Genomic DNA, 12,934 nt, shown 5'->3' on the forward strand with positions numbered 1-12,934 from the left:
ATATGGGAAATAGTAATGAGGCTGCCTTTCTCCCCCGCCTGGGAACTAGGTAAGGGACATCATCCCACTTGACATATCAAAAGGGAAAAGCAGGCACAGAGAGGAGATGGGATTCGCTCCAGGTCACACAGCCGGTCAGTGGCCAGGAACAGGAGCCAGCTCCCACTTCCCTTCTCAGACCCCTCTTCCCCCCGCTCCCCGCGGATCTCCTCCATGTGCTTTCATCGCCAGACCGTGTTTGTTTTCGTGGTCACACATTCCTCCTGCACAGCACACCCACACGACATTGGATCCTCGGCTGGGCAGGTGGGTGGATAACAAGGAGAAAACGTTCAGATCCCCGAGCCCTTTCCAAGTCAGGAATTCTGCTCGCCTCCGGCACCGAGAATCTCCTGGGGCGCTTCGAGACTTTCTGACTCCGGGTCCCACCAGCGCTGCCTTGCCCTCGGGGGAAGCAAGCAGGCAGGCAGCTTTAAACCCGAACTGGCAGGCAGGAAACTCAGCGCCTTGCCTGAAGAAGACTCAAAGTGAAAAGGGGCTGAAATGTGCAGAGTCCTGAAGGGAGGGAGGAGAGCAAAAACCTCTTTGCAGCGTGAGGACGCGGCTGCATGTCACTGTGATTCAGCAGGACACCGGCTGGAAAGGCCCAGGCACTTGTTTGTTAGCCCGTGTTTGAACTCTGGTGAAAAACGAGTTGACAGCCTCCCTGCACCTCTCGCTGGGCTCCAGGCATAACTTTCTGCAGAAAATACAGTGCCCTGTGCAAACAGGCATCCTTTACCTCCAGCGCCGGGGAGTGCAGGGGATCGTGTTTTATTTTGACACAGCAGCTTGCGGTGCCAAAAGGCTCGGGAGAACAGACTACCAGAAACAGCTGGCTTCAGCCAAAAAAGGGGAATTATATTGCAGGAGCAGCAGGCCTGAGGACAGCTACGCTCCGTGATGGAGGTAACAGAGGAGGGCAATAAAGTTCAGCCGGTGACAGAAGCTCTGCTGCTCCCACTTGAAGGGGAGAAGTGGTGGGACCCCCACGAGGCTGCTTCAAGGCTGCATGAGAAGGGCTGTGAGGAGGGTCCCCAGCTCCAGCTGCCCTCCCACCACCTTCCCTGGGCAGGCACTGTGGGAAGGAGCAGGGCTGCTTCCAGGCACCGTGGCTCTGCCCATGGGAATTGGGAGTTTGGTGATCCAAAGGGCAATGTGATGCGGCATCTTCCATTTGTCAGAAAAAAAAGGCACATAAAATAGTTCTGTGTCCTGGAGGGGAATCTTGAGTCTTGGCTTCACCTGCACTCCGACTTGTCTCCATGCTTGGGATGTCTCAGCTTGGTCTGAGCGTTGCAGCAGATCCTTCTGCTCTACTCAGCGAGCTCCAAGAGGGTGAGAGAGCCTGCAGGGAAGCTTTTGATCAAGACTGTTCCCTGAAGACCTCAAGAAGAGGCAGGAAATGCCCTTAGCATTGCTGACAGTTTCCCAAAAGGTGCTTCCAGGCAGTGCTTACTAAACCACCGCTAGCATTGCACACGTTGCAGCCACCACCCAGCACCAAAACTGCGGCAAGGTGTGATGCTGCTGGCAGCTTTCTGCCTTCTGTCCTTCATAACCCAAGCAAAGCTAATACAAGAATGACATTTCACAGAGCACACTCGTGCACTGTGTCACTGGCTGATCAAAAACTGCGGTCAATCTGAAATTTGGCGCAGAGCTGCTCTTTAGCAATATAGAGGCTACAAATTTTCTTGAGACGCTCATTAAAAAACCCCCTCCAGTCACCATGACATCAGACCCTGTAAATTTTGATCTGTCTCTGGGATGCTAATGCCAGCAACCCATTGCGGTTAATTGCAAGTGTTACTTGCCGACTGTAAATGGTGAAATCGCTCTATTTTTAAAAGAGGCTTCTGATGTAGGGTACCATGTAAATATTTATGTTATCTCTGTGAAGGAATGCCTTGCAATCAGACAACCCACACAAAGGCAAATGAACTCATCAAAAGAAACCACAACTGAAATTTGAACAGTAAAAAAAAAAAAAGTCAAAGCCTTCCTTCTGAGCAAACCTCGGCCCAGGTGGCAGCGGGGTGTTTGCCTCACGAGAGGAGGCATTTTCTAGTTTCTGTCCCAGTCCATCCTGGGACTCAGGAACTTGATTCTCATGGAAGCACAGGGCATTGAGTGGCTGAATTTAGAGGGATGTTGTTAGAAGGTGACCGGGACACAGCCACCACTCACTCATACCCAAGCACAGCCTTCAGCTTTTGTCTTTTATAAAGTCTGGACCTGCTCTGAGCCCAATGTTTTCTCTCCTGGTCACACTCCCCTTTCTTAATTCGGTAGCAGCAGGAAGAGAAAGTCTGTGTTTTATCAGTGTGGCTTCCCTTGGTTAGCTTCATATTTTATATAAAATATGCCCAGCACTGAAACAACATGAAAATTTTGTAGGAAGATCACTGCTATCAAGAAATCCAGTTACATTTCTACATCCAGAGGAAAATTAAGATTTATCCTACGTTACAGGCCTGGGGTGGGATTCTTGCTCTTGGGGAAATCTGTCTGAAGGAGCGATGAATTTAATCTGTTTAGTAAACTTGTCTTCTAGCCCTTGGTACTTCACCTAGGCAAAGAAAGCCAAATTGCTTTAAAACAGTGACTTTGTTTTCCTTTTTGTTTGTGTTTGTCTGAGAGCTCCTAAAGTAACAGAGCCAGCCTTGCCTTCCCAAAACAAAGCACTTGCTAGATCACAACCAAGGATCCTGCTTTCAGTTTAAACTGCCTGGCACGTGAAGAAAGTTGCTACTGACATCTGGACTTGCTAGCAGATGTTCTAAGGAATGGCAAAGGAGAAAATAAATGTCTTGCGTATCTCCAGCAGGAGCCTAAAGTAGAAGAGATGACAGTCGGCATGCAGAACCAGACCTCTGAGCAGCACTGAGACCTAGAGAGATGCTGATGAACAGCCCGTGCCATCTGCTTTTTTGAGGAAAGATGCTCCCAGGACCTTAGCCCACGACATTCATTAATCATAGAATCATTAAGGTAGGACAGAACCTCCAAGGCCACCTGGTCCAACGATCCCTACTACCAATGTCACCCACTAACCATGCCCCTAAGCACCACGTTCAACCTTTCCTTGGACACCCCCCGGGACGGTGACTCCACCACCTCCCTGAGCAACCCCTCCCAGCGCCTGACCACTCTTTCTGAGAAGAAATGTCTCCTCATTGCCAACCTGAAATTCTATGACTCTAATTAGGGTTAGGGTTTGGAAAGACAGAAAGCTTGGTGTGTGTGCTGCCGTGTGTGTCAAGGCTGCCAAAGGACGCTCAGGTCTCCCAAAAGACCTTTGTTGTGAGCACTATTTCCCGGGAGACTTTGGTGGGGTCAGTGCAGCTAACACGTAGTCTTCATGTTCAGCTCCAGCCCGTGCACTGGGTATGGATGTGGGCTGCCTGCCAGGCACAGAATTCCCCAGGGCATTTGCTTATCCCAGCAACAAACTCGTCAGCGCCAGCCATCGATATCCAGCGGGTCACCGGCTGACCTGACAGCCTGCAGCGTCCTCTCAGCCCTTGGGTCTCTGATTTGGCAAAACTCCACAGCAGCCAAACACGGCAAAGAAAGAGCTCTTCACTGCCAGAGAAGTTTCCTTCACCAAAATGGTTGATCTGTTCTCAAACCAGAGAATCACCCAGAACAGAACACCTTCCATCCAAACATTTTTCCTAATGCATTAACGTACTCTTTAACCAAACACCCCCCACCATTTTTTTAAATTATTTTTTTTTATTTTTTCAAGAAATCTCCTTAAGTTAGTGATCTTCCTTTGACCAATCCTCTTTTTCTTTTCTCTTCTTTTCTTTCTGGCCTTCACCTCTGCCCAGCACATCAGACCTTTGCTTAGGCCATCCCCCCATGCAAGGCTGTCACACGTCTCGGAATCCCCGCACTGACGGATGAGCCTATGCTTGCATTAAGGTGAAATTGAGCATGTCAGACCAGGCAGAAATGTGCCATAATGGCTTCATTAATTCACAGGGAAATGGCAAGAAATGCCCTCAGGCTTGTGCAGAAAGGCTGGGAGCCTAGAAGGTGGGGGACCAAAAAGGAGCAGCAGGCAGAAGATGGTGCTGTGGCTCTCCAGGGAGCCAAAAGCAGGGAACAATCAACCCTCAGAAATGCTCCCAAAGGACAGAGCAGCACCGGCGTGTTTGGCAACACCGAAAAGAAAATGTCACCACCTTGCCAAGCCGGCAGAGAGAGGCACAATGTGTGACCAACATAACGAACCCGGCTACCAGCAGCGTGTCCTGGGCACAGGCTGGGAGGGGAGCGAGGCACTGCCCTGCCAAGCCCCCACCCAGCCTGCAGCTCTTCCTCCCCTACTGCAGTTTCCAATACTGGGCTCTCAGAGGCCCAATGGGGTCAAAATAAAGCAGAGACAGGCGATGGAGGGGCTTCCAAGCGGTGTGCCTGGCTGTATTCACCTGCCAGAGGACTTGTAAGCACCTGATGAGTGCACCTGACCGAGCATCTCCAGGTCATTACAAGGCATCTGTCACCGTCACAGGAACCCTGCCTCTCAGATGGGGTCAGTGGGAGGCTAAAACAAGAATGGGGAAGAAAAGCAGAGCAAAGACATGGGCAGAGCTTCGGACCCCAAAAGCAATTTGTGCTCTTACTGTGGCCATCAGGGTGCTTCAGCCATGGAAAACTGCTGAGGGTGAGAACACGGCTGGCCACAAAGCAGCAGCTCCTGGCGATGTTTCAGCACGCTCGGCAGTGACCTCCTTTCACAGCAACTGTGGGCACTGCTAGCTAATGCCGCAGTCAGGAGGGTCCCTTACCCCATGCAGCATCTGTGAGCCGGCAAGCACCTTTTCTTCAGCTTCCCAACTGTTGCTGAAGCAGTTTTCTCATTGCCTTTCATGAGAGTCTCGGTTTCCCATCCTGTATGCAGAGGAAGCCTGAGTCCCCGACCCCCGTGCCAGAGCACCCCTGGCTATGCTGTTTCATGTGCAGGGACACCGACAGAGGATGAATCTAATTTCTAGCTTTAAGATGCTATAGCTAGTGGCAGAGAGATATCAGTGAGATGCCTCTGAAAGCAAAGGTACAAACACCAGGCAGTTTTTCTCACCAGTTGAGAACCGAATTGGAAAATCACAGCCACAGGAGAGGCTCCGAGCTTTCCAGCAGTACTCGTTCAGCCTCAGAGCAAATCTTACTCAAGAACAGAAGCAAAATTTACACCGCATTTACAATTTTGCCTTTCACCATTTCTTAGGTGTTGCATTTAAAACAAGCTCGGTATCTTATAAGCTCCGGGCTCAGACCTTCAGAGCCCACAGACGACTCGAGGCTGAGACACTTTCTTGCCCGCACGGCATGCGAGGCTCGGGGAGCTGCTGGCAGGCAGCCCCACCTGGCATTGTGCGCAGGATCTCAAGCAGAAGAGCCCGATGTCATGCTCTGGTTAGTCCTCCCCCGAGAATGACATAAGCTAATGTGTACAGTGATGCCTATGCTAAAAGGCTCCAAGCTATTTCCCAGGAGAAAGCACCTGTTCAGGGATGCACAGAAGTGCCAAAGAAAAACATATATATATATATAAATAATTTCAAAAAAACTCCACAGAAATAGCAATATAGACAAGGCAAAGTATGACTCCTAAAAATGTCTCTTTAGCAAGTAGGAAGGATGGGCAGTCATTTCAGTACTTGCATGGGAAGTTTTCATAAGCAGTGTCAGATAACTTAATGAAGTTTAGAGTGTTATGGAAAATCTTGCGAAGTTGCAAGAAGCTGAAGTAATAAAAATTGGAAACCATTATCTTTCCAAAGCCAGAAGATGTGTCATCTGAACTAAAGGTTGATTTCAGTGATACATGCATTAATGCAATACACCATTAATGATATGCTAAATTACTAGCAATATTCCTGTTCCTTATTAAACACTTTGGATAATTAGAATGGGAACATTTCACAGGCAGAAGCACTGCGAGGTACTGCAGAGGGTCGCAGCAGCAGCAAATGAGCAAACACCAGAGCTCAGCGGGGCTCTTCTGCTCAGCCACAAGATCATGGAGCTTCCAGAGTCCAGAAACTTGTGTTTCCTGAGCTCTAGTGCCTTTTTTCTACCTGTAAGTACAGAAAATAAATGTAAAATCTCTGATTTTATGATGGTGATGACGACCAAGACAATTGTTATTGCTGCTAGTCGTGCCTGGGAGCCACCTGCATTAGATGCTGCGAAGATGCAAAGCAAGCTCCATAAATACCCTGGGGCAAACGAACAACGCGATTGGAAAATGCAGCTATGAGATACAGGTCTTCTTCTGCCGTGCCTCATCTGCAATAATCATACAGTGCTTGTACAGGTCGAGACATGACCTAAAGGTGGTGGCTGGGCAGGGACGAGCTGCTGTTCCCCCATGCAGCACGTTCCTGCGTGGGGCTGGGGGCTCGGAGCCACTCGGTGCCGCTGTACAGCCAGTTCCCGCAGCCACCATTGCTATTCACACCGCATCCCGCTTTATTTCCCTTTCTGTAACGGACTTAATGCAGGAAACGAATGCCACAGCTAGACCACTTGAAGGGCTCTGCTTTATACGGATCTGAATGTCACAAGTTTACTGTGAAGAATTCATACTAGCCGGCCGCCGAGGCAGTGAATGCTACTGGCAGCATCCTAGATGTGCAGTGAGACAGAGAGAGAGACAGGCAGCCCACACAGCAACCTCCTTCCTTCAGAACGCTGGTGGGAATAATATGTTAATCAGTGCACAGAGTGAACTGGCTTTCTCCAGCAGCACAGGCTCAGAGCACTGCTGTCCGCGGGCAGCGGCGTGCTTGGAGCTGTGGCCCTGCCCGCTCCTGCAGGTCGAGCCGCCAGGAGAAGCTCACATAGGACAAGAGGATCCTTCTTGGGCTGGTGGAAGTATCCGGGTAGTGACATGAAGGGCACGTCCTGCTGCCCCATGCTGAGCCACCGTCACATGGATGGGCAACAGGTGTGAGCCTGTACAAGCCATACGTCCTTATCTGAATAACCAACTGCAATGAATGAATCCCATTAAAGAGCCTATAATGTTATACATGACAAGGAGAGTGTTGATACGATTCTCCTGGCGGAGGTCCAAGCCAGGTAATTATCCCCTGCCTCGCTCAATTCTTTCTCCATCATCAGTGGCTTGAACATTTTTTATGTGGCAATGCTTTCAGGATCTGTTTGCCACTCGGTCTTTGCAAGTGACCTGAACGGCGACCAAGCTGCCGATGAGGTTTGTTCTCTTTCCCTGTTTATAAAGACGTGTTCGATTTCAAGCGGCATCTTTGCTTGAAGATCAGCATTCAAGGGAGACAGGCGCCGAGGCACTCATCTGTGATTGTTTACATCGAGCCCTGACCAGCAGCTGACAAGAGCGCTTTGTGCCGCCCGCCGTGGGGGACGGCAGCTGGAAAGTGATGTCTCCATTCCCGCGTAAGCACCCTACGAAACCAGGAGAGGACTAAAATAACTGCAAAGACATCCCGAAATAAAATGTGCTTTCTTTTCTGAGGTCAATTAAGAAGGTTAAACTCCACCTAGGTATAAAAGAAATCATAAGCCGTGCAAAAAAAGCTATCAGTAAAGCTCCTATCAGTACACCATGTTATTAAATGCTCCAAATACCAGGCAAAATTTAGTTCCTGCCCTGAAAATCTGTGGTGTAAATATACTGTAAGATCAAATCACATAAGCACAAGGTAAGAGTGATAATCACAAGCAGAGTGAAAAAGAAGTCCCAGAGGCTGACATCACCTCTGAATTTCCCACCATGAGCTCTTCTGTATCAGTCCATCAATACTGCTTTACACATTCTGCTGTAGTCTCATGCTCCGAGTGTAAAAGAGAGCAGGGACAAGGCAGTACATCAACAACAGGACCCAGTACTTGCAGCAACATCCTTCCCAAAATAACTTTTGGAGGGCATGCTAGCTCCGAGGTGGAAAATTTTTATCTTCTGTGAATTACTGTTTATTGAAATTTTAATAAATGTTCATCTCGCTCGCTACAAGAGAATCTCACATGGCAAGAAAGTAAAGCTTATCTTGAAGGAAAAGTCTGCTTATCTTGTGCTGTTCATCCTCAACAGATTTGTTGAAAACACAGGCTAAGAACTTTTGCATGATCAACCTTAATTTCATTTTATGAGTTCAGTTTTTGAAGTTAATGCCATTTGTGATGAGCACTATTGGCACATAAAGTCATCTGTAAATAAAATCCCACAAGGATCAGAAGCACACAAACAGCAAGAATTTGACCACATGCAGGGGATCCATGTGCTAGGCTGCAAGTGTGGCATCAGCCTTGTTTTCAGACTGAAGAGCTGTGAACTGGAACCAGACCACTGAAATGAGAAACAGAATCCTCCACTATTGTATTTTTCTTTTATTTGCTCAATTTGTTCTGTGATTTATACGGAGAACACAATTTGGAAGATTGTATTGTTATGCTAGCTGTAAGACCACACAATGTTCCTTGACTCTCTTACACCAAGACGTATTATTTTGCAACTCTGTCCATGCTGTTAAATCATGAACTGGGGCAGTGGGTAGAAAATGGATCTGTGATGAAACTAGATTTTCTGTTTTGTGTGGGTTTTCAAACTTTGAAATGTTTTTTATTACATAATAAAATGTACTTTGGGAAAAAAAGCAATGATTTACCACAAAAATATAATTTCTTCAGAAAAATTTGGATTTTAGGAGGCGTAAATTCTCATCTGAAGCACCTCTCTCCCTCCATTCAGAGAGACAGAGATAAGTGCTGAACTTTACTGCCTCAGTTAATTACATAAACTTTGATGAGCTGAATCCAGGCTACAGACCATGAATGATAGTATTCACCTTCTCCAAATACCATTTGCCTTGATAAAGAACAGAAATTAATTGCATAAGGAAGCTGAAAATATATTTCTACTGATGTGAATTCTCTGGATAGTTCACCAGAAACCAATCATGCCCCATTTTCTAAAATAACAACTTCTGAATTAACCTGCACAGGGAAGCCAAGCCATACCCCAAACCTCACCCTGACGGGATCCCAAAGTTTAAAGCCTACAGTGCAGATATCTACACCTGCACTGCTTCCCCTCAGCTCCTCTGCCAGGTGCCTCTGATCTATTGTTGGAACCTGCTGTAGGATGGGATTAACCCAGATGAAATTAATCTCACCTTTAGCGTGCTCCGTTGAGGATGTCTCTTGCTCTTTTTAAACCTCAGCTTTCACTGCTGCTCTTTTCTTGATGCTGCCTGGCAGTGAGTGTCTATATGAAGAGTTTATGCAAGGCACTACAACTGCTTCAGCCTTTGCTTTGATGCTCATCTTGGGGGAAATCTGAAGAGCAGAAGTTGAGGTGTGAGTATCTGTAAAGGTGACTTAAGAGCATTGCTGATTACAGGGGGTGAGCAAGAACCTGGGGTAAGCCACGTGCTGTGGGGAGTTGTAGGGGACCACCAAGCTCCTGAGCTTCCATCCAGCACCTCAAATGGGGATCAGGGCACAGTGAACATGTCAAACTTCAGGCTGCTGCTGTTCAAATTTCTTGGTAGCAAACTTGTGGCAGTCACAAATTCTGGTGTCCCCTGTGCCTCAGAGCACCTCTGCAAGGTGCTTTCTTGCAGCCCTCAGGGAAGGGTCTTCCTTTGAGCAGTCGGCTGTGCTGCAGTAGGAAGAGGTTCCTTGGTGAGTCATGGAGGCTTTAAAATCCACCTTGTTTCTGGAGTCATCAGGACTGCTGTCTACAACAAAGGCACAAATGTAACACTCCTTGATCTCAGTTGATAAGCTACTTCTTAACAAAACAACTGCAGGCAGACTATTCCTTGCTTGCTGTGACTCAATCATCCTTGTGTATATTCCCTAAATAAGGTGCCGTGGTGGGAAGGGGGGCTAGAGAGATGGACAAGCAGACAGACAGGGTAGGAGTCAGCAGCGTTCCCTTCAAGCCAGCCAGGCAAGCACAAAAAAAAAGGCTCAGGCAGCTTTGACAGCTTCTTAGCCACGGCACGCTGCTGAAGCTGTGCTGAGAAAGGTGGCTGTGCTGCAGAACAGAGCACACTGCGTTGCAGGAGGATTTGTACGGCAGGTAAAACAGGCAAGAGCCTGCACGGGTTGAAGTCCTCTCAATGAGAAAAGCTTGTCAGCCCGGACAGCCTGGCAAGCTGCTGACACCAAACAAAGAATCTAATGTATGCTACGAGGGGTGAGAGGCAGCAGTAATCCCTTTCTGACTTCAAAGATATTTTTGAGCCTCTGTGCCTTTTTCTGGATTTTTATCTTGAGGCTGTGATAGTGATGCAAATAACTTGGTACACGTTATGGTGAGTTCCAGAGTGGAAGATGTTAATTACAGTTTAAATGTGCAGCATATTCCCAAGGAATAAGTATGTTGTGCAAGTCACTTTAAAGGTGCTATAAATAAACAATTAGAAAATTTCTGCTCCCTCTGAGTATTCTGACCTTTATTTTGCAGCAAAAAAGGCGCTGGGGCTTGGACCAGGCTGGGTGTGTTGCTTAGCAATGGGAAGGGTCATCTCCTGCCCTGCCCAGAAGAACAGGGTAAAGCTCTACATTAATTCCTGAGACAATGCACAGGGGCGTGAAGAAGAGGTTTGGGAACCTTTAGGTTTCTATCTGAAAGACACTGATAACAGCAGAAATAGAGCGACACACAAGCGGGAAAGAATGAGGGTGAAGTCACCATGCCACTAGCACTGCTGGCATTTTTTGTTGACCAAAATGGCACACAGATATGACCATGGGAGAAGTGTTGTGAAATACCTGGCATTTACCTTGGCCATCCCTCTTACGGGGCTATCACTCAGCTGTTAGTGAATCACTGCCATGAAATCTTCAAGGGGAGTTGGGATAAGCGACTTTGGAAGGATTCTGTGAACCTCTTATTCCTGTCATATATCCTGTATGTGTGTATAGTGTAACACTGTGGATGCAACTGCAATGTTCTGAAAACCAGGTAAAATTCAGCTAAAATTCAACAATGGCTTTAATTTTACATAAGTCCCCAGTTACACTTAAAGAGTGACTCGGAGCATCTGTGTCAAGTGGTAAGTGCCCCAGAGAATGCTGGCTTAGCTGGAATTGTGGCTGTGTGAATGTGGCCTTTTGGTATTTCTTTTTAACAAGTGGCTGCTTTCTTAATACTAGAAGCATGCACATGTACGTTAAAGTATTATCCCACTAAGGAAATAGCAACCGGACCCCAAGCAGATGGTCCTTTGGCTGTCTTCAGAACTGGAAGACAGTTTTGGGGTAGGATTATTTCAGAAACTGCACTTGGTCAGAAACAGAAGATAGAAGCTTACAAAATTAGCCCTGTGATTTCCTTTCATGACAACTTTCATAACCGTTTTAGCATCTATAAAGTAAATGCTGACAACAAACTTAAGCTCATTACAAATGGCTATATTTAATGGCCTGATTATATGGACATATCTGACTGTTAGTAATGCCGTGAAAGAAATGCATTGTAGATATTGATTGCTGGAGTAATTATGAGTCATTTCCTCTGATGGAGTGCTTGTGCCAATGGAGGTTAGGATGCCCAAGGGGCTGTTTTAGGTTAAAAAATGGAAACAGAAAGGGACGGTGCTTGTAGCGTGGCAATGATTTCCATTCAGAAAACATCTTTACGAGTTTTCTTGTCTTTAGTAGAAAAGGATTCACATCCCTTTTACTACAAAACTTGGAGAATAATAAATCAAGGTTAAAAATGTCTAAAGAGGGCAAGATACTATACATCCGAAGGCTTTGTAACATTATATATTCCTGAAAGAACAAATCCTGGATTAGATTTAACTGTTGGAAGAAATATGACATGTAATAGCCTTGAATATGGTTTGATCTGGGACCATGGAGATGTTGTGAATGTTCTGTGCTGCTCTCCTCTGAAGAAGTGTTTTTCACAGGTAAATAACATATCTGGGCCCTGCTTTCTCATACGGTGTTTCACACAGCTGTTCTAATTGTTGTGTCAATGAAAGCCAAACTTCTCACTTGGTGCATAAGAAAATAAAGCAGGCTGGAAAACTGTCCCGCAGACGCTGTGAGGGAAATCAGCTCAATTCTGGGTCTTTGAAGGATGCTGAAAACAAATAGTGAAGCTTCAAGTGGTGATCCAGTAAGCACTTGAGAACAAAACAGCTCCTTGATCTAGACCAGAGGACAGGTTTTGTTGTGAACCAAGCCCTGCTGCCGAAGTCGCAGGGTGAGCTCGCGGAGCGGTGGGTGGCAGGAGGTCAGCGATGCCACGCGCCCGTAGGAGACGGCTAAGCTGCACGAGCCCCCGGTTGTTCTGCTGTCAGCCTCTTAATTACCAACATTATGGCAACAGGGCTTTCTGCGGAGTGGGCAAGGGGGAGGGGAAGTCATCTTTTGTTGTTCCTGAAAGCAGGAGGATGGAATTAAATGCAAGACTGGCCTTTTGGTTAATGGTTTCAACTGAGGCCCAGGAGATCTGATTTCATTTCCTATCGGCCACGGATATCCTAGGTGGAAGCACAAGGCACACCTCTAAAGCTAATTTCTCAGTGTGTTTGGCCAAGTTCCCTTCATTTGCCTCATCTATTCAGGCAGGATGCTGTCCTGAGCAAGGGCTGCCTTTCACTGCGCTTTTATCAAGCACTCGGTTTGGTTCTCCCGAGTGCTGCACTAAAACAACAGCTTTGGGAAACCCGAATTTTATATTGGCAATCCTCAGCAAGAGTAAAAATAGACAGAAATATGTAGTAATAGAAAGGAAGATGTTGAATCACAGTATTTTGCCAATACTGCTAATGGAATGCAGTGGCATCCCCACAAAGTAACTCGCATTTAGGTGTTAGGGGATGTTTATCCTCTTGGTGAGAATTAACAAAATATCTTATCCCCTAGGGAC

The 12,934-nt window shown here is 47.0% G+C and overlaps 1 long non-coding RNA gene across 1 annotated transcript; it reads left to right on the top strand.

Moving 5' to 3' along the window:
• The first annotated feature begins 9,296 nt into the window (after positions 1 to 9,296).
• On the top strand, positions 9,297 to 11,989 carry LOC118178034. Its single transcript, XR_004756012.1, has 3 exons — positions 9,297 to 9,459; positions 11,060 to 11,105; positions 11,209 to 11,989. It is a non-coding gene; the product is annotated as an uncharacterized LOC118178034 (long non-coding RNA).
• The last annotated feature ends 945 nt before the right edge of the window (positions 11,990 to 12,934 follow it).

The sequence above is a fragment of the Oxyura jamaicensis genome, chromosome 24 (genome assembly GCF_011077185.1).
Source record: "Oxyura jamaicensis isolate SHBP4307 breed ruddy duck chromosome 24, BPBGC_Ojam_1.0, whole genome shotgun sequence".
NCBI classification, from domain to species: Eukaryota; Metazoa; Chordata; class Aves; order Anseriformes; family Anatidae; genus Oxyura; species Oxyura jamaicensis.